Below are 19,387 nucleotides of genomic sequence, written 5' to 3'. Positions count from 1 at the left end.
GTATGGGACACACCCTGTTTACCAAGTTTGATTCATACCTTTGAAATCATTTGGTGACTCAGGGCTTCTAGAGAAAACATTTGTTTGACATTTTTTCTAAATTGCAACTACTTTGGAGTGAGACCCACCAAAGAAATCTATACAAGTGGAATGAAATCAAAAACTTTAACAATAATTGGTTAACAACATGAGCAGAGTTTCCTTTTTGATATTGCTGAACATCCCAAAGTAACCAGATCAGACAAGGCATCTCTCGGTTCACTTATTAAGATAAGAATCCAGCCTCACATTGGCAGAGAGCTTCTCACAAAAAGCAGCAGGCTGCGTATTTCCAATAGTGTGCTAGGCTGTCTGGCATCTGGTCATACTGGGATCTGCTTCCTTGCAAATCCTTGTTGATTTAATTTGTGCACGCTCGACCGGCAATGTCAACTTCGCGAAATGCGGTCCTGAGAGCTGGGCTAAATTAGATGAGCGTGCTTAATGCTCGCTTTTCTGCCTCCGCTGGATGCCAGATGACAGCACATGAACAAGTGCTAAAAAAGCCCAGAGAGAGCCAGCATCGTCAACATCACAGCAAATAGGATTTGAAATTTCTGGAACGGTGTCTGTATTCTTGGGAAAACACTGCGTAAAAGGAAATGCAGAAAAGCTCAGCTGCACAAATTACCCGACAAATGCTGTGTTCCTAATGTTCATATCTGTGCAGAAGAATCTAATTCTTGTCGTTCCAACCAGCAAACACAAAGAACTCTGGCAGGTGTGTCGTCTGACTGAGGCTGAGGGCGGTCATTATGGTATTATGTCTTTAAGCAGGGTCTATCTAAGAAGCAATCCAGGATCATTAGCAGTTTAGCTTTCAGTGTTCAGCATGCTTAATGACTAGACCTGTCCATCCTGTCTGAGTGATTAGTTATTGACTAGGCTGAGGCCGACTGATGAAGGAGAGTGTGCACAAGACATAAGCTTTCTCAAAAGCTTTAGTGAATGAAAAGTGGATTTGGTTACAGAGACAAAAACAAAGACACTTTTACAATGTCTAGACGCAACCTGCTGTACACACATGGTACATAGTAACTTGTGTTATTATCTAGTTATTACCTGGTCCTTAAATATCCTGGACTGGCCCACAATGGTCAACCATAATCTGAAGATGCTTTCTCTATGCCATTGAGGGGGTTTCTTTTTAGTACTGGTTATATTCTACATGAGCTAAAAATCTCCTGTAATCTCCAAATCTCTATTCTGAGGAGTAATGGTTGAAAAACAGAATGCTTTTCTAAAACATTAAACATCCAGGTCTGGCTAGAGTCTCCCAAAACCTTGCTGGAGAATGTGGTATGGTTTTATTAAAAACAGACTTTCAGGCTCAACTCTAAAATACAAGACAGAGACTAGAATTGGACTAAAGCGAACTATTCAGGGCTGGTGTGAATGCACTGATAGTAAAAATAATCTGAGTATTAGGATGTGAAAGAAGAATGTGACAAATGAGGTAAAGTCTTTCGTGCATTAGTGCCGCAGTAGCCTCAGTACTCTGCTTTTTATCACTGAAAAGATATTCACTGCAGGGGAAAAAGTGGCCTCATCAGGGTGTTTCCTGCTGCTACTGAATGCATGAAAATTAAATCAGAGCAACAACACAGAAGCAGAGTACACAGACGGGCATTAAAGGGAAAACTCCATAAGCACAGATCTGTAGCAAGCTTACAATGGCAACCTGTATGGTCAAGGTTAATCATTATTTGCTTTCAGTACTTGTTAGTGCAGGTAAAATATCCTGATTAGAGGAATAATGAACAGTGAAAAGGTATAACTATTCTTATAACAAACATTTCAACTTAGATTTGAAGGGCATCGGTGTTTGTTCCTCAACAGCAAATTTCTTCCACACAAAAACCTGTAACATCTCCAAAACATCTGATTCTGGTATCTTAAACAACTCAGGAGGTAATACATGAATGATATTTGCTCCTTGAGTTTGTAACTTGTGCAACTCTCATCATTTCAGCAATAAATCCCTTCATATTTGCATGTAAGAGCACTCTGACTGACGAGTCAGTCAGCAATCAGTTCAAAAAGACTTTGCCAAACTCATTCCACCTTCTTTATTCTAATAAGGATGCAATTTTCTTGAACATATAAATCTACCACACAGTTTTGAGGTCGTATCAAGTCAAAGACAGACAGGTTTACCTCTTTGTGTTGCCAGAAGTCGGGTTTAGAAGGACAGCAAACCCACTGGGAATCACACTCTGATGGAGATGAATATTCGTCCAGCTTTTAATTGAATACCATCAAATGATTGTGGATGATATGTCAGGTTGGTTCACACTGATGGTCTGGGAAAATATAAGAAAAGAGATTTACATTATAAGAGAAAAACTGAGTGAATGAGAAAAAAACAGATCTATAATTTCTCACACTTATTTACCGACAGCATCTAAAGCTTAGGGGGATTTTTTAGTATATATTTTTAGTATATATTTCTTTCCAAACACTGCATAAAAAAATCATTTTCTGATGAGAAAAAAACAAGTTATAATGAAAGCATTAGTTTGCAAGATTCACCACAGAGTGTTGGGAATTTCAAAAAGGCTGTTATGTCTGGCAAAGCAAAATGAAGTAGGTCTTTTCCCATCTTGGCTTTCCTGCATCCTGTCACTTCCCAGTCTGTCTGAGAGTTGTCGTTGGCTCATATCCTCAGCTCTATTTTCCCAGTTTGAAATTCCTCTAAATCCACAAACTCCCTCGCATAAGTTCCCGCATTAGTCACAAAAAAACTCTATCCAAACTAGAATTGTAAACCAATTCCAGCTGCTGTGCCTTTCTGTCCTCAGGCATCCGACTGTTTGCTTTATACTCATTATGTAGGAGACATTTATAATGATATGGGTCATCTCTGGAAGCAAACAGTTCAAAAATACTTTCACCATCCTCTTTGTACTTTGATTTCCTTCCTTTAAATTCAGCCTTTTCTTCTTCAGTCCTTTTGCCCTCACTTAAGATGTTTGGTTTTCATGAGGAGTCTAGGGCTCAGTCTCTGTTTTGAAAGCTTATTTTGTTTTTGTTGCTGCTCAGAGTGGCACCCTGCTGCAGTGGGTCTGCTCCTTTTTCAGACTCACGTCTTCCGCTTATAAAAGCTCCACTCCCTTCTCTGCTTCACTTCCTTTACCAGAAGCTGGAAGGTAAAATCCCTTTTATCTTCTCCTTCTTATTGGTCTTCCTCCAGTCAAAACTTTTTCTTTTCACTTCTAAAGAAAGTCCGTTAGCTGCCGCACTGCAGCATAACTTTTGTTGGATTTACTCTGAATCAGGACTGTCTCTTGCCTAAATGAGTACTTTACACAACCAAAAAGGAAAACGAAATGAAAAAAATATTATAAGTATTTCATAAATAGCACTATAATCAGAGAGAATCTACAGAACATTATGGAAATACATATTCATTTTTACAAACATTTTCATTTTAATTATGTGCAGGCTTGTAACTCACAATAGTTATAAATATTTGCATGTTGGATTCGATTAAATAAATATAAAAACAATTTGAAAAGTAGTTATAAAGCCACCTAGGAATGCAGCCATTGACAATAAAGAATAATGGAGAAATGGCCCAGAGATAAATTTGACAGCAAACACTCCAGCTGAAATGTGAGTTCATATAGCCAAGATTTAAAATAGTCTCATGTGAAATAAAAAAGCTAAACAAGATGATAAAGGCTGGTTCTGTTCTGGAACCTCTGGAGATTATTGTGTAAAGAAGGTTTATTCATAAAATAAAAAATAAAAAAAACTTTACTCTTCATGAGACTGTTCTACTACAACAGAATGTCCTCAGTCAGAGGCTTCTTTAGATTAGCTGTAATACAGACTGCTACAGGAGAACCTTTCTGTCCACAGCCATCAGAATCTATAACAACTGTTTGGAGAAACTTGAATAATGTGAATTATAACATCCTTTAATTTCCCTCTGGGATTAATAAATGTCTGTTTGAACTAAAACAGACATTTATATCCAGTCAAGGGAAACATATAAAAGAAGCATCTTGGAGACCAAACAAACTGGCACCATACTCAGTGTTTTGATGGTTTACCTCTAATCTAACACAGTGATGAACTGAGACTGCTGTGGCTCAACTATAGAGAAATTATGATGCATTTATAAAAATGTGGGTTTGCTACTGGGTGAATTATATGTCTTAGTGCAAAACCCTTTAAATGGTCGGTATGACTGGAAAAGCTCCAGTACCAGCTCAGGCCATTTTCCATTTTGCTGCTGGTTGTGTGATGCATACCAGTTGTGAATAGAGGCAACTCAGACACGATGCTGAGATGTTGATGAAGGGCTGACGTGAGGGCAAGCAAGAACTGTTCAGCAGTAAACAATTCGCTTGGGGTCATGGTTTTTGTGGTTCTGCAATGAAATCTATTAGAATATACCCCAACCACTTCTCTGTTGGATGTCATGGTGCCAAAACTTCAAACCAAGAAGGAAGTCAAGTGGTCCATTTAAAGACACACGTGTGGCATGACAGGAAGCCTTCAACAGAAACACAGACATGAAAAAAACTAATTATGAGGTTCAAATAACACAAGTGTATACTGGTGAACCAATTGAACAGACTGCAAACAGTTGTTGAGCAAGTAAAGTTTCTGAATCCTTTAACATTTCAACAAAGAATCTAAGAAAAAACATCAGGAACTGACTGTTCAGGAGGAGAAAGTCTCCTCAGTTTGTCTTAACAATATGCTCCTTGTATTTCGCTTGGCTTACACAGCTTTTATCAAAATCTATTTACTCGCTCATTCGGACCTAACTCCATGACTGTCACATTCTGTCTGTGGATTTTTCCTTTTTCCTTTATGTTTTCCCACCGCCATCTTCATCTCTTGGATAAAGAAGCAGATTTAGCAGCAGCCAGCAAATAAACACAAGAAGTCTATTCAAACAGCCCAGCCATGACAGAGACTGAGGAAGGAAGGACAACTGAGCAGGAAGAGTAGAGGAAGATGGAGTAAATTCCTTGAATAACATGAAAATACCAATAAACATCTTTATGGAATGAAAATCACATTACATAAAGGCATAATGCCTTTAATTGCATCCATTTCATATTTGCAATTTTTTTCCCCACATTTATCACTGCTTTCCATTCTCATCCTAGCGCACACACACTTGCATAGACACAATGCTCTCTGATGTTATAATGCCCTGAGGTCCATTAACCAGACCAAACCAACAACAAAACTAATTGGCAAAAAGGCTCCAGAAAATTTCAAGACTTAAACAAATAAATAAATATTTTGCAGAAGTAAATTTCTTAAAGCAGTCATTCAGTGGAGGCAAAATGAAAATTTGCTCGTTTGTTGTTGCCTATGTGCTTAAAATGCAAAGATCGGAGGCAGATGTTAAAGCTAACAGTGTTCAAGACTTGTTAGTCAACTTATTAGTTACTGTTGATGTTCAAATATGTTTCAAATTATTTTTTTATTTCACTAGTCTGAATGAGTGCGATGACAATGTTAGAATAAGCTTTCCACATTCACCAGTGCAATGATGGAGAGACATAAAAACACCTCAACAGTTTAAAGTACAGCTAAATCTTTTAAGTTTTTTTTCCAAAAAGATTAAGGATTTTTATATGCAAACGTATCAAGAGAAGGGTAAAAAAAAAAAAAATTGACCACATTACAAGGACACCATGGTACAGCCAACAGAAAATATGAAACAGCAATGAGAATAAAAGTATACACGTAATGAAGAGATCTTCATTACTGGAACTATTTTTACTTAAGTCACTGTATAGCACTATGGGGGCACTTTTTGCACTTTATTAAAAAGCACTTTATTTAACACTGCACTTTAAGTATAGATTTGCACATCAGTAACAATTTGCACACAAGACGTTTTAAGTATATTTATCCCTGTGAAGGGAGGACAATTGTTACACAGAGCAAGGAGCTACTGGTGGGTAAAACATGAGCAAATGTTTGTGCATAATCTGTAAAGTGTGGAGGTGCTAAGATGGAGTGGCTGCCTTTTCTGTGTCCTCTCCAGGATATTGGGACAAATGCTGGGTCCAGACACCATTTCTAGGTTCTGGGAGAGACCATGGAAAAGTGGGAGGGGGAAGTGATTGTGGGGTTTCATAATGGTGCTTATGGTGTAAGGATAAAACATAAAATATTTATAAAAAGTAAATAGAAATGTGTTATTTGGTCAAAAAAATGTATTTTATTTATTTATATAGGTGGAAATTGGTAAATTGAGATCCCTTGTGATTTATAAGGCGGTTTGGTCCTTCACAGCTGGGACTATTTAAGGCAGCAGTTTCACCTTTAGTATTGTTCTTGATGCTGTGTTCTGGAAGAATAAACCTTTGCTGTTTCCACCTTACTCTGCCTCAACTTTCATCCTCACTGTAAATATAGCCCCAAAAGGCTGCCTTGTTGCAAGATGTTTTTTTTTAATTCATAAAAAGACATGTTAATTTCACTCATCTTCATTAACAACACTAGTTCCACCTGGAGAAAAGTAATCTCAAACCATGATGCTGCCAGCACTGAATGGTGAATGTTTGTTGATGTGCAGTATTTATCTTGTGCCACATACGTTTGAAATTTGGCACAATAATTCAGGTTTGGTTTCATCACCATGGCACACAATAAAAGACCTCTATGTTGGAGCCCTACTCCTTTATTTAGGCATTTGCAGGATGTACAAATGTCTGTCTCATGTAGAGCAGAAACAAAAACTCACCAGAATTTCCTGCATCTCATTTTTCGGCATATTGTCCTCCTCTTAGTAGCCTTAAGGCCATCTTTAGCGATTCCAGGCAAGTATCCAAATTGACCAAACAAAGGTTTTTTTTAAATAAAATTCAAGTTTTGGTGTGGCCTAAGAGTCCAGACAAAATACAGACAGAACATCTGTTGTATCACTTGAAAAGGACTGCCAACAAGCAATGTCCTCAAAGTCTTTGGAGACTGTTGTCATCCAGATTCTTCAAACTTTGCCAGGTAAATGTAAGGGATGCTGCAATTAAATAAAAAAAGAGCCATAACCAAGTGTTAGTTGAAGGGTGTGCAAACATATGACTGGGTTATTCATAAAAATAGAAATACCTCTCTATGTCAAATTATTCTGTAGCAAATGTGAAGCCATATCTGTGACAGCTATTATTTTAATCACATCACAATGATTCAGAGTAAACCTGGAAATATGGAAAACAATTAATGAAAACTAATGAAATGTTGGATTTAAAATTCCCATCCTTACTGGAAATCTTCAGACAGATCAAGATAAACTTTAAAGTAATGAATCGACATCTACATTTTGCATATCGTGGTATTTTCTTTGCTCATATGTGGTTGAATTAAGCCTAATATTCAAGAGCTTGTGTAAGCTGATTGATAAGCTGTACAACAGTCACAGAGATAGCCTACTGTTTAGCAAGTTAGATCTCTCCTGAATAAGCATGTACAGTAAGATGTAAGTTTGGCAAACGACAGAAATGTCCATAAGGGCCCAGAAAAGCTCTGCCTTTCCCTTCCTGCAGTTCTCACTTCTGCTTTCTGGTTTATCTGTTCTTGACCTTCTTGTGCCACAACCAGCATAATGAATTCAAACTGTAGAGGAAAAAAGAAGCCTGAAGAGGTGGACTCTGTATAAAACCAGCCTGTGTGTGCTTTATCGGAGCAAGGACACAGAAGAGCACGTATCCACACCTTGTTTGCCTTTGGCTTAAATTAATACGCTGGTACCCAACGAGATAACAGGGGCATTTCCTATTGTGAGCCTGCTTGGGAAAAAGGAAGAGGGAGGTACGGTTTAATTGCGAGCAGGACAAACTTGTCTTTGAATAGCAGACATTTCTTTAAAACTAGAGCGAGTCATAAACAGTGGGGAGGCAAAGGGGAAGGGTATACTTTGAGAAACATGTGACAAATGGTAAAAGAGGAATAGAAAGTGGACAAACTGAGAGAAAAATGTGAAACAAGCCTAAGAAACAGCAGGGGGAGAAAGGGAGAGGAAGGCCAGATAGAAGTGGTGAAAACAAAAAGGTAAATTGGAAAGAAAAAAGGGTCAAACAGAATCTCAGAGGAGAAAGGAAAATGAGAAATACAGAGAGAAGGTGGAAAATGGTGTCAGCCAGCCGGAGGTTCTTTATGATGGATGACAACCAATCATCTGCCTGTCCATCCATCATCTGATAACACATAAAGGGAGGAAACAACCAAACTGAAGCACAGAAAATCCTCACAACACCTTCACTTGCATGTATGGCTACGTGCAGTTTATGTGGAATAATAAGCAAGAATTATTTTTGAGAGACCAGAGAACCAATAAACAGCCTCGCCTCTGAGTATCATCTCCTCCCAAAGTCCCAGATACCCCTGTTTCAGCTCAGATATAAACTGTCCATGAACAGAAATGTTATTTCTCTCCAAGCACATGACGCTCACCACAGAAACTAGGCAGCAACCACCATGACTGGAGGCTGCATCCAACACAGATGGACTCACTGACATGCAGTCATGCTGGGCTTTGATTAAAGGCCCATATCATCACATGAAGCCGATGATGAAATATTTCACTATATCTTTTGTTGATCTTTATTAGTAGAAAAGCAGATAAACAGGTTCACAAATTAATTGAAATTTATCTGACTAGAATCTGTGTGAAATTATATTGGGTTATGCACTCACTGGCCAATTTATTAGGTACATGTAAATGCTGATTAACAACAATAATCAATCAAACAAATGGCAGCAATTGAATCCATTTATGCATCTGAACATGGTGAAGACTCAAACTAAGAATCAGAATGTGAAGGAAGGCGGATTTCTTGGACTTTTAACAATAAATATTTGTATTTCAAAAAGTGTCTCAGCTTTACAGAAAACAGTCAGCCTTGGTGACATCAGAGATTTAAAAAATGCAACAGTAGCTAAAGTATTTTTCAATTTCTGAATCTCCAATGTATTAAAACTTGAAGTTGACAGGCTAGAGAAGCAGTAGATTGCACCAGGCAAATTCTTAAGACAGTAAATGGACACTAAAACTTAAAAAGCCTCACCAAAACAAAACTTCTTCAAAATTAGCAAAGGTTGACTTGTAAACTATTTCCTAAAAGTCAGATCAGTTGCAGGTTTACATTCACAGGTATGAATGACTATGCCCTAAATTCTTCCTCTTGAAGTCATATGCAGATTAGTTCACATTTCTGTATACAAAAGCATAAACTGAGGATCGTAGTTTTATGCTGAGAATTAAACATTCCCCTTGCTTTAAAAAACAATTAACACATTAAAAACTGCTTACTGTTTTTTCAGACCAAAATGTTTGCTGAAACATAGAACTACAGATAAAGATGAAGACCAACTTGCATACACAGAACAACACAGAGTTTAGTCCAACCTGGAGTCAAAGAGACAATGAATCAACAAGAAACAGAACTTCTTTCCAAAAACAAGCCATTTTGTAGAGCATACAAACATAGCATCTGATCCCAGCAGAGTACAACTGTAAATACAACTGCTGCATCAGCAACTCTTTGCATGAAGGCGACAAGGACAGTCCAGGCAATTGTCTACGCACCGTTCCCCCTGGTTTCACTCCTCCATCCCCACTCCTCTTTATACAACTAAACATTTAGTCATCACTTGTTAAACATGATGGTGTAAGTACCACACTTTCCATTTGACTTGTTACACAGAGGATGTTATGGGTTCTCCACCCTGTCCTGCACACCCTGCTTGACTTGAGGACGAAGAAGTAAACATATCTTCAGGTAGCCCTGCTTAAAAAAAAGCAAGCTAAGGTAGCTTGAAGTTACACACACTTCAAAGAGCGTTCAGGCAGTTTAGGGCATTTACTAAAACCCTACAGAAAAAATAAAATCACCGTCAATTTAAACTATGAAAATCAAGGTACCTTTTAGTGCTCTTTCATAGTCTTTCCACATTAGATTTTGCAAAAAGCCGTAAATTATATTTTTTCCTATTCAAAAAACATGTGAAAATAATAAAAGGCAAAAAATATAGGACAGGAAATCTAAAAGTATTTTTTTTCTATTTAGTCATGTTCAGTCATTTAGAATATGCTTTCCAGGGAAACTCCTTTATCAGACACCTTTTGATATCTTAATTACCTGTTGTAAATAACTTGAAAATGACTAGATATACGTGGCAATGTTTAACTCAGTAGTTACACAATGCAAACTGTTGTTTGTATGTCACAACTTTGCATTATTTAATTTTATATTATTTAAATACACACTATCTCTTCATGTGTGAGTGATGTTAATGGTATTCTTCAATGCCTTTAAATATATGGAAAGAAAAAAGTTTGTAATTGTTCTTTTGTTCAATTTAATTGCAGTTTCTTTCCGCACATCTGCATTCTTGTTTAGATATCTTTTTACATTAGCATCAGTTTCTCTTTCACATTGTTCTTATTTTACAGTTTTCTTTATGTGACATTCAAGTAACTTTGTACACTGACAGAAATCTCAGAGTCAGATATCTGCTGTTAAAATTAGAGATTGTTGGCATAGCTCAGTGTCAGTTGGCGACAGCGTGATGTTCCATCTTCTAGACATCAGAAACCAGTTTGGTGGAAATAAAATGAGATTATGAACGAATAATAATAAGAATAATAAGGAAACATCCAGTGTCTCTTTCTGTAAAGTCTTTTTTGAAGCTTAAATCGCACAAACGCCACATGAGAGAAAGTTAGTGTTATCATAGTGATAGATTTGTCAGCTACATTGATAATTGAGGGAATCACACTTTCTAGTTAAGCTTTAGACACATGTAACATTCACAGTAACATATTATGCAAATCATAACAATCTACTAGTCACATTTTATAACATAAATTCTGCTAAGTACAGTTCTAGAAAGCGGAACTCAGATTTCCCTCTAAAGCTTCCTTGTAGCAGAGTTTAGTGAATTGTTGCAAAATGTTCAGTTGTTCTACATAAAGTAATGATGTTGATCTTCCTCTATGCAGCACTTAGGGAAGTATTCTTTGCTGCTTCACAATACAGAGTCAAAACTGGAATTATGCAAACCCAAATATTCAGAGGAAGCTGCTAAGAACCACCTGCAGTGTGCGTTTGAAATGCTTTAATTACCTGTGTGGGTTTATTTATTTCAAGCACTTGTGTTTTCGGTATGTGATTGCATGTTTTCTGCTATGTTTTGTTTGTTTTTTTGACTGGTAGTGTATCTCTGGGCATGATCAGGCAGGATTCCAACCACTGTACATCAGGAAGAACAAGTTCCACTTCATCGCTGGGTGTTTGTACACATCCAGCACGTTGAGCTCCAGAGGTTGACAAGCTGACATAATAAGCTTAGCTTAAAAGGTTGTAACAACTTGCTTTTTCTAAAACACGTAAGGAATGTGTTCAATATTAGAGAAACACCTCGTGAATGAAAAAGTTTTGTATCGTTTCTTTGTTCTGCTGTTACCCTCAAGCAATTTTTGTTGGCTTCCTTTTAAAACAAAAACTCCATAAATGCATAAAATAAATAAATAAACTTTAGAACTTTTTGACCCAAAATTTTACGAAGCTTAATTATCAGAGAGGTTACAGTCATGACTACAGACTTTTTGGGTTCTAATTAAAGCAGAACTCATTTGTTAAGTTGACATCTTAAGGCTCCCACATACTTGGGCGTACTTCACTCTGTGGAGACCCGTGTGTACTTGAGGTAGACTTCAAATAGACTCAAAGCAGAAATCCACACAATGTTAGTTTTTATGGCCACATAAGCAGTAAACGGTGTTCATATTTTTAATTGTTTAGTCTGCGACATAGAATTAAAGAGGTTTAGAGTCGGAGCAACCAGTCGCACAGACACACAGCTCCCACTTTGTGTCGCTGTAACAGTTGTGCAGCGGCTGCCCTGATGAAGAAGAAATGAGGCACCTAACCAGCTCATCACACCTAATAAAGTATCCATTTGGATTGTGGGAAATGAAGGAATTTGTCACAAGAAATGTCGGCAATCGGTAAGCTTGACTATGAAACCGCAGCCGTCCATGCGGCTCACAGAATCTGTATGCCTGAGTATGTCAGAGCCTTCAGTTTGCAGAAAAATTGAACATCTTTAGGAACAGCCTGGTTCTCCAAGAAAGACTTCATAGCAAAACGACTGTTTCTCACCACAGATCCTCAGTTCAAACTGAATCCATCTGTCCATTAAGATTTCAATAAGCTGTTTGTGCGTTCAACTGTCCTTGTGTTTGTTAGCCTAAGGTGACCTCTAGCATTTAGTTGTTTTCAGAAGACAAACTGACTAGTGGCCGCAAACAAGAAGTTACCTCATTATTTTCTCAATACAGAATGACAGCAAGTCACAGGTCTTTTTCTGTACACCATGAAGGCCCCTGTACCAGCTGAGTAGCAGTGGACAGCAACAGATGTGGGAGGGGAGCGTCAAGCTTCTCTTTTCTCCTTATAAACTTCACCAAGTTAGGCATTTAGTTAAAAATTTTTATTGATTTTTCCATATTTAGAGAATGGTTTAATCATTTGCCCTGTCACTGATTAACTATATTATTTTTGACTCAGCTCAACATCAGGTAATTTCCCTGCTTTACATTTACATTTGAAAGGATTTCCTGAAGCAAGCAAAAATGAAAGCGTCACATAAACACCCATCCGCTGCTATTTGATTAGTTGACTTTTTTTTAAAACTAGAGCAACGGACGCTCTAGAGACTACAATAGAAGGGACTAACAAAAACAAAACAGAAAAACTCCCTTTAGAATGAGAGAAGCAAATTTAAAATCAATTTCATGAGGTTTGCTGCTTTTGAGGAGCAAAAGAGAAGAAGCAATGATAACCCAACTCAGACACTGCAGATCAATATCTGTTTTTTTCCCCCAAAAAATTATTGCCTCATTTTTATTTCCCTCATTTATCGCGTCCAACTGCAGCTCCGTGTTTTTATTGCCGTCTGACTGAATCTGTCTCCTTTTCCTTTCAGAAGCTTCTAAACTTTAAAAGCTGTGTACAAAAGTACTAAATTACCACCGAAAACTATATTTTTTTGGAGTGCTGCAGTAGAAGATTTATGCTTCTTCCTTCACCAGCACCAAATTATTTCTCAATCTGGAATTGGAGACTTTATATAGCAAAATTATAGATTTAAATAAGAGGTAAATAAGTATAGCTGCACTTCTGAGCTTAGAATAAACAATAAACACAATCTATCGGAAGTGGCCTACAGTAAAAACCTAAATTAGAAGCAATTATATATATATGCACCAATAATTTGGAGAAAACGTGATGGGAACTCCCCAAAGACAAAGTGTATTTTATAACTTCCGCATTCAGTTCCGAGGTAGAACAGTTTGTGTGTATATGAAACAAAATTTGGAATTAAAAAACTAAAAGTCTCAATTTGATTCTGCACTAAAAGGGCTCTCTTTGAGTGCAGTGTGAAAGTGAGCCACACCAGCTGAAAATGTAACAAATGCTGCGATTTTAGTCCCCAATCAAACTGAGTCTACCAGACTGTCAACTGTGGAAGCGGTCCTCTTCTGGATGGTCACAATTAATTTTTTTGCATACATTTAATGTTTATAAAATGAAATAAAGTGCATATGTGCTGTCAACTGTGCTGCTCCAGCTCTTGCCCATTTCCTCAGCTGCATTTACAAGGCTAATAATTACAACATAAGCATGATCTTATCAGCATCTAACTGCAGGGCTGATAAATTTATTTTAGAAAAGCTAAATAAATGCTGCTAAATGGCTTTTTTGGGTAAAAACCTGGTTCATGCAGTGATGAAATTAGAGCCAGAGATCTCAACCAAACAATGTCACTTTAGTAAAACTAAGTCAGATTTATGTGACTGTGACATTTTCTTTACCTTTCCTTAAAAGATAACATACTGAGCTCTGTTAGTGCTGCAATAAATGACTGTGTTTATTTTACAACTATAAATATTTCTACCTTAAGTCTGACGGCTAAGATTTACAAATCCCTAACAGATTAAGCTTTAAGAGCATGAAATAATGACCTTACTGTAATCCAGTTAACCTTCCTGATGTCTGCTGAAGCGCTTTGTCCCTACTCTGTAAAGTAATGAATCTCGCTGCACTAAGTCCTATCCTTAGCTATTAATTCTCTTAACACCAGCTTTATTTGCCGTATTCTCTGCCTCTCTACTCTGAAATATATCCAAAGAAGGCCAAACCGAACAGGCAGACTGTCCCCAGAAAGGATTTTCCTGTAGGTTTAAACGAAGCTCAACATCATCTGGACAATCAAACAAAGATCTACTGAAATCCATGAAACATTTGCTTACATGCATTTTATGAAACCATCATATGCATTATGCTTGTGTGCAGCATATTCAGCTGCAAATTCAAGGGTGAAAATATGAAGGGCAGACACACAGAACAATAGTATATGAGCCATAAAAGGTACAGCTTAAAATTTTATCCAAAAATGATGTTAGTAATGGTTCTGGGTCTGCATCTGATCGGAAGAGTCTCCATTTTAAAAAGTCACATTTTTACACTCTAGAACCCATTTGCTAAAACATTTTGCTTTTTGGTCTCCCGAAGCACAGTGTCCTTGTGGACGCATATCAGCTCTTACTGTTGAGTTCCACGCAATGTTTAATTAATTTCATTCTGCACTAATAAGTCTGAATTTCTGAGTTTCAAGATAAAAAAAAACAACTACGGTAATTCTGACCAATTCTGACCCAGAACTCTCTCTTTTTTGTTCATGTGGATAAACTAGTTGTATCAATAGAATAGAATAAAACAAACTTTATCAATGGATATCTGGCTTTTATTTTGGGACCGTTTTAGGCAAATACTGGATTGGATCACCGATAATAGCAGCAGATTAGTTTCCTTCACTCCATCAGGGTTTGGTACCAGAGTCAAATATAGTTGCTCTCAACAGAGAACCATTTGGTTCTACGACAACCAGAAAGCCACCACAGCTCAACCTCATTACGCCACAACAAATAACTCTCTTAACATGTGATTCTCCCTGTAGCAGGGAAGTCTGTGTTTCCAAGGAGGACCTCAGAGCAGGGAAGCAACTCATCAACACAGCATGAGGGAGTAAAGCAGCCAACATTCAGAACACACACGTCAAATTTAAACAAAGAGCTCATAGATGTACAGTAATGTTGCATTTCTTTTTACTCAAAGTGATAAGAATGTTATTCTAGATAAAGTAAAAGTTTTGTCCCAGCAGAGAAGCTGCAGCTTTACTCATTATGTTGCTTTAGCGGTGTGATAAGCAAAGTAATGGCCTCCAAAAACCTTCTCTGAGGTCACCCAGCAGCACCAACGTCTTTAGCAGGGAGTGACACATCAACCCACAGTGTGCTCCTTGCTAAACAACCACAAGCTGCACAAGTGTCTCTAACTGCAAATGTTTTGTTCTCTTACCAACCACACACACACACACTTTAAGTAGGCCACATTTCAATAAGCGTCAAGAGTAAAAACACTAATACTAATTTAGAGGTTTCCCATTTATTTTGGGTAGTTTCAATGAAACTGCTTACATGAGGAGAGAGGATGAATCTGTTGACCAAAAAAATAAAAGAAAATAAAACCTCCAGGAAATGCTTACTAATAAAAAAAAAATAATAATTACCTCCCCAGTTTACTCTATCCCAGACCATTTTCTGTGGTTTTCTTTTATGTTTTGATGATTGAATTCTGCTCAGTGCACAGGAAGCTGGACAGTCAACAAACGCTCATTGCTAGTCAGAGCAACGCGCCCTCCTCCAGACTCAATCTTCGCTTTAATTCCCCCAGGTGTACGCGCCTCCAATGGACAGGAGTGTCAAACAGGGCACGCAGCGTAATTGTAAAATCTGGGGCCACGGCTCCACTGTTTGCCTTCAAATGATGGGGATGCTGTTCCTGCTTGTTAAAGCCTAAGTGACTGTGAAATGTGTGTAGTCTGCTAAATGACATCTCGACAGCCAGTGATGAAGCGCCGCCCGCCAAGCAGTCAGAGATGGAGCGATTATAATTTATCCTTTTCAGAACAAGGACGCTCCAGATCCAGCAGAGACATTTCAATGAGAGCAGAAATGTATGTGGATGTTACATGAGAACACTTTGAAAACACATAACAGGGTTTTTAAGGCTAAAGATACAAACGTTTGCATAATTTAATATTGTTTATACAAAAAGAATTGACAAAACATTGAAATAAAAGCCATTTTTGGAAAATATTTTCCATCATTCCTTCTGTGAGTTGACATAAATGCAGAAGACAGGCTGACATCACTCTGAACTACGGAAACCCAAGGAGTCTATTGGTGACAAAAAAAAAAAAATCCAGATTTTCTACGAAATTAAATCTTCAAATAATCATTAGAATCGATTTATCGTCTTGCCCTATTTGTACTGTATATTTTCTATTAATAAGATTTAAACTAACAGTAGGACTTTTAACCTGGGTGTTCGTTTCAATGGTCTTCACTCTTGTAATAACACAGTTTAGCAGCCCACCCTTGTCCTCATTTGCTTCTAACTCATCTCCCGCCTTTTGTACAACAGCTGCAAACACCCACCCTGATCGCCATCCAAATTCCCGGATTAGCAGTCCGCTATGAATACTGGCGAGTTAAAACTGTCACAAAACATTTGCCATTCGCCGCCACGCAGTCAGTTGCTTACAGGGTGACGGGGATTTAGCGGTGCGCAGATTTCCCGCGCTGACCCTTCTGACATGTGTGCGTTTTAAGCTGCAAAAGCCTCCCTGTCACTTCTGTACAATGCACACATAGTAGCACAATAATACAGGATTGAGCCTCTTGAGACATTTTCATCTAAATCCTTCGACTTCAATCTGGGTTTTAAATACTGAAAGGCATTTATTGCTGCTGTCAATCAGTGGTTTGAAAAGAAAAAGTTTATTTATGTAAAGACAATGATCTTCCAGAGAGAAATTGTTATTCATTTACCATGTTTTTATGGAAGGATGCCACCGGAAAGAGAAGAAGTCATTAATGTTTAGCATATCACACAAGGAAGTGCTGTGAATGCAAAGGGAAGCTAAAACAAAGTGCAAATTGTGTTTGCTGAAGTGAATGTCAACTTGTGTGACAGCCAGACTGCTGTGGGGTATCTGCCAGCATATTCAACAACCGCGCACATCAACGGGAGCTGAAGGAGGGGGCTTCTGTTGGCTCTGTTTGCATGTCTATGTGTGCGTGTCAGCGTGTGTGAATAAGATAAATGAGAACCGCCAGAGTGTGAAAAAGGGGGGTTTATTTGGCAGGTGAGCAGAAGGGTGGATTTGTTGTCGAATTGAGTGCGTTTCTCATCTGCATACCATACAGGAAGCAGCACAGTGAGGTGTGTTTGGCCATGCAGGCATGCCTGACAGCTTCAACATCAGGTGGAGGAAAAGAGGTCACTCATGTCATCGTGAGTGAATTAGGATGTTTATAAAAACTCAGCTTATACAGGCACATCTTACCATCAGTGACTCTACAGCTGCTGTTTGTGCGCGGGACTGGTGTTCACGCTGTTCACTGCTTCATCCTTTCAAAAATTTCGTTTGAAATGAGAAACTTTGCATGGCAAAAAGCCTTTTGGATTTATCTAAAGAGAGGAAGAATTTTCTAAAATCAACTAAATAATCTGGTAGTTCAGTTTCAGCCCCCCAAACTGTGACATTTACTTACAATTTAACTTTAAGAGTGATGTATTTTAATGGTTTTTGACAGTTTTAGGTGATTGTGACTTGCATTTAATTAAATTCTAAAAAAATTGGAATATTACAAAGGACCAACGAAAATACATATCTTACATAAAATGTTACATTGTGGACACATGATGATCTACATAATCAAGAGATTATTAGTAGGAGGGTGAGCCACAAAAGGTTTGCTGTTCAATGTGGGTTGTATCTAAGAGAAGTGTTGGAAAACTGAGTGGAAGAAAAAACTGTGGTAAAAAAAGTGCTCACACTGCAGAAACAACAGCAGCAAATCCAACTGGGTTTTTATCTAGAGTATTTTATTTTATGTAAGGTGAATAATGCGTTGGGTTTTTTTTTTGCTTTTAATCAATACATTTATGCATGAATCATTTGTTGTTCCTCTTGAATGAAAGACGGAAACAAACAAACAAACAAAGAAAGACAAACATGTGGTGTCAAGAAAGACACCACATGTTTGTGGTTGTGAAGAGGAAGATGAGAAACAGCAAACCCACCGAAGCAAGACATGAACACTGCTTCTTAAGCAACCTGGGCTTCTTGAACACTTCACCAGAATGAAAGGGTGATTACACTACACTGAATCAGAAAATCAGGCAAAAGGAGCCCCACCAAGTACTAAGTGCTATACAACACATGGACATACTTTTCAGTAGTCTCACAATATTCTTGTCCAGTATTATAATTATCTGAGAACTTGTATTTTGGTTTTATTAACTGTAACTATAATCATAACAGAAATTATAGCTTGAAATATTACTCAGAATAATGAGTCTGTGTAACACATTTGACTCTTAATTGCAATACTGAATTTTTTTTTTTTTTGAAGAAACTAATTTATTCAGATGCACCAGAATCAACTGATTTGACTAAACTCATTCAACAGAGGTTAATATTTTATACTTCACTTACAGGATTTAACTACAATGTTTTACTAGGAGAAACAATGTAAGCTGGTTGATTTGTTTCAAAGAAGGATTTTTTCTCTCTCATTGTTTCAATGTTAAGAACACATTCTGGATATGAAAGAGCTCTTTTTGGGTAAACTAATACAAATTAATTGACTGTTAAAAGTTGTCATTTTTTTTCAACCACTAAAAAGGTACTCGCTTTGTGTTTCATAATATCAAAATGACTTTTTATTCATTTATTTATTTATGATCTGAGGTTACAAACTGTCAAATGCGTGGCCATAAAAATGAAATTCTGGGGCGGGATTGTGATATTATTTGAAAGTTTTATTACATTTAGTACAGCGAGATTTTTCTCAAGATTGTGGAAACATTGGCGTCATCATTTATTTGTGGCTCAGTGACTGTCATATTCCTTTTTTTTTTTTTTTTCTTTTCTTTTTGTTTTACTATGGACCTCTTTTGTGTCTGAAATAAAGATTGATTGATTGATTGATTGACATAATGCAATAGTTTTATCTTCGGAGGAAATTATGCTAAATATACAAGTACTCACACACATCAGTGTTTTTCTTTGTGCATGTGTGCAAAGCTGTGACAACAAGACAAAGTCGAAAAGAATGAGGGAAGTTGATTTGCATCTTTAAGCAAGCACCTACCCTATTGAGGATTAAATTAGAAATGGGACAGCTTCCCCTGTTTGTTCTGCAAAATGAGCCCAGCGCAGCTGTCATAAC

General features: G+C 37.5%; 1 protein-coding gene across 3 annotated transcripts in view; it reads right to left on the bottom strand.

Moving 5' to 3' along the window:
- pag1 (phosphoprotein membrane anchor with glycosphingolipid microdomains 1) overlaps positions 1–19,387 on the bottom strand; it is a 60,494-nt gene that overhangs the window by 40,487 nt on the left and 620 nt on the right. For 2 of the 3 annotated variants that reach the window (XM_032581057.1, XM_032581056.1), the window contains exon 2: positions 2,197–2,342. The exons of the other annotated variant lie outside the window; for it this stretch is intronic. The gene's annotated coding sequence lies outside the window, so the exon portion shown is untranslated. The remainder of the gene's footprint in view (positions 1–2,196; positions 2,343–19,387) is intronic. 3 annotated transcript variants of the gene reach the window in all.

Source organism: Xiphophorus hellerii, chromosome 13 (genome assembly GCF_003331165.1).
Source record: "Xiphophorus hellerii strain 12219 chromosome 13, Xiphophorus_hellerii-4.1, whole genome shotgun sequence".
Taxonomy (NCBI): Eukaryota; Metazoa; Chordata; class Actinopteri; order Cyprinodontiformes; family Poeciliidae; genus Xiphophorus; species Xiphophorus hellerii.
Note: the sequence above shows the minus strand (reverse complement) of the source record. Positions and strands in the feature narration are given on the sequence as shown.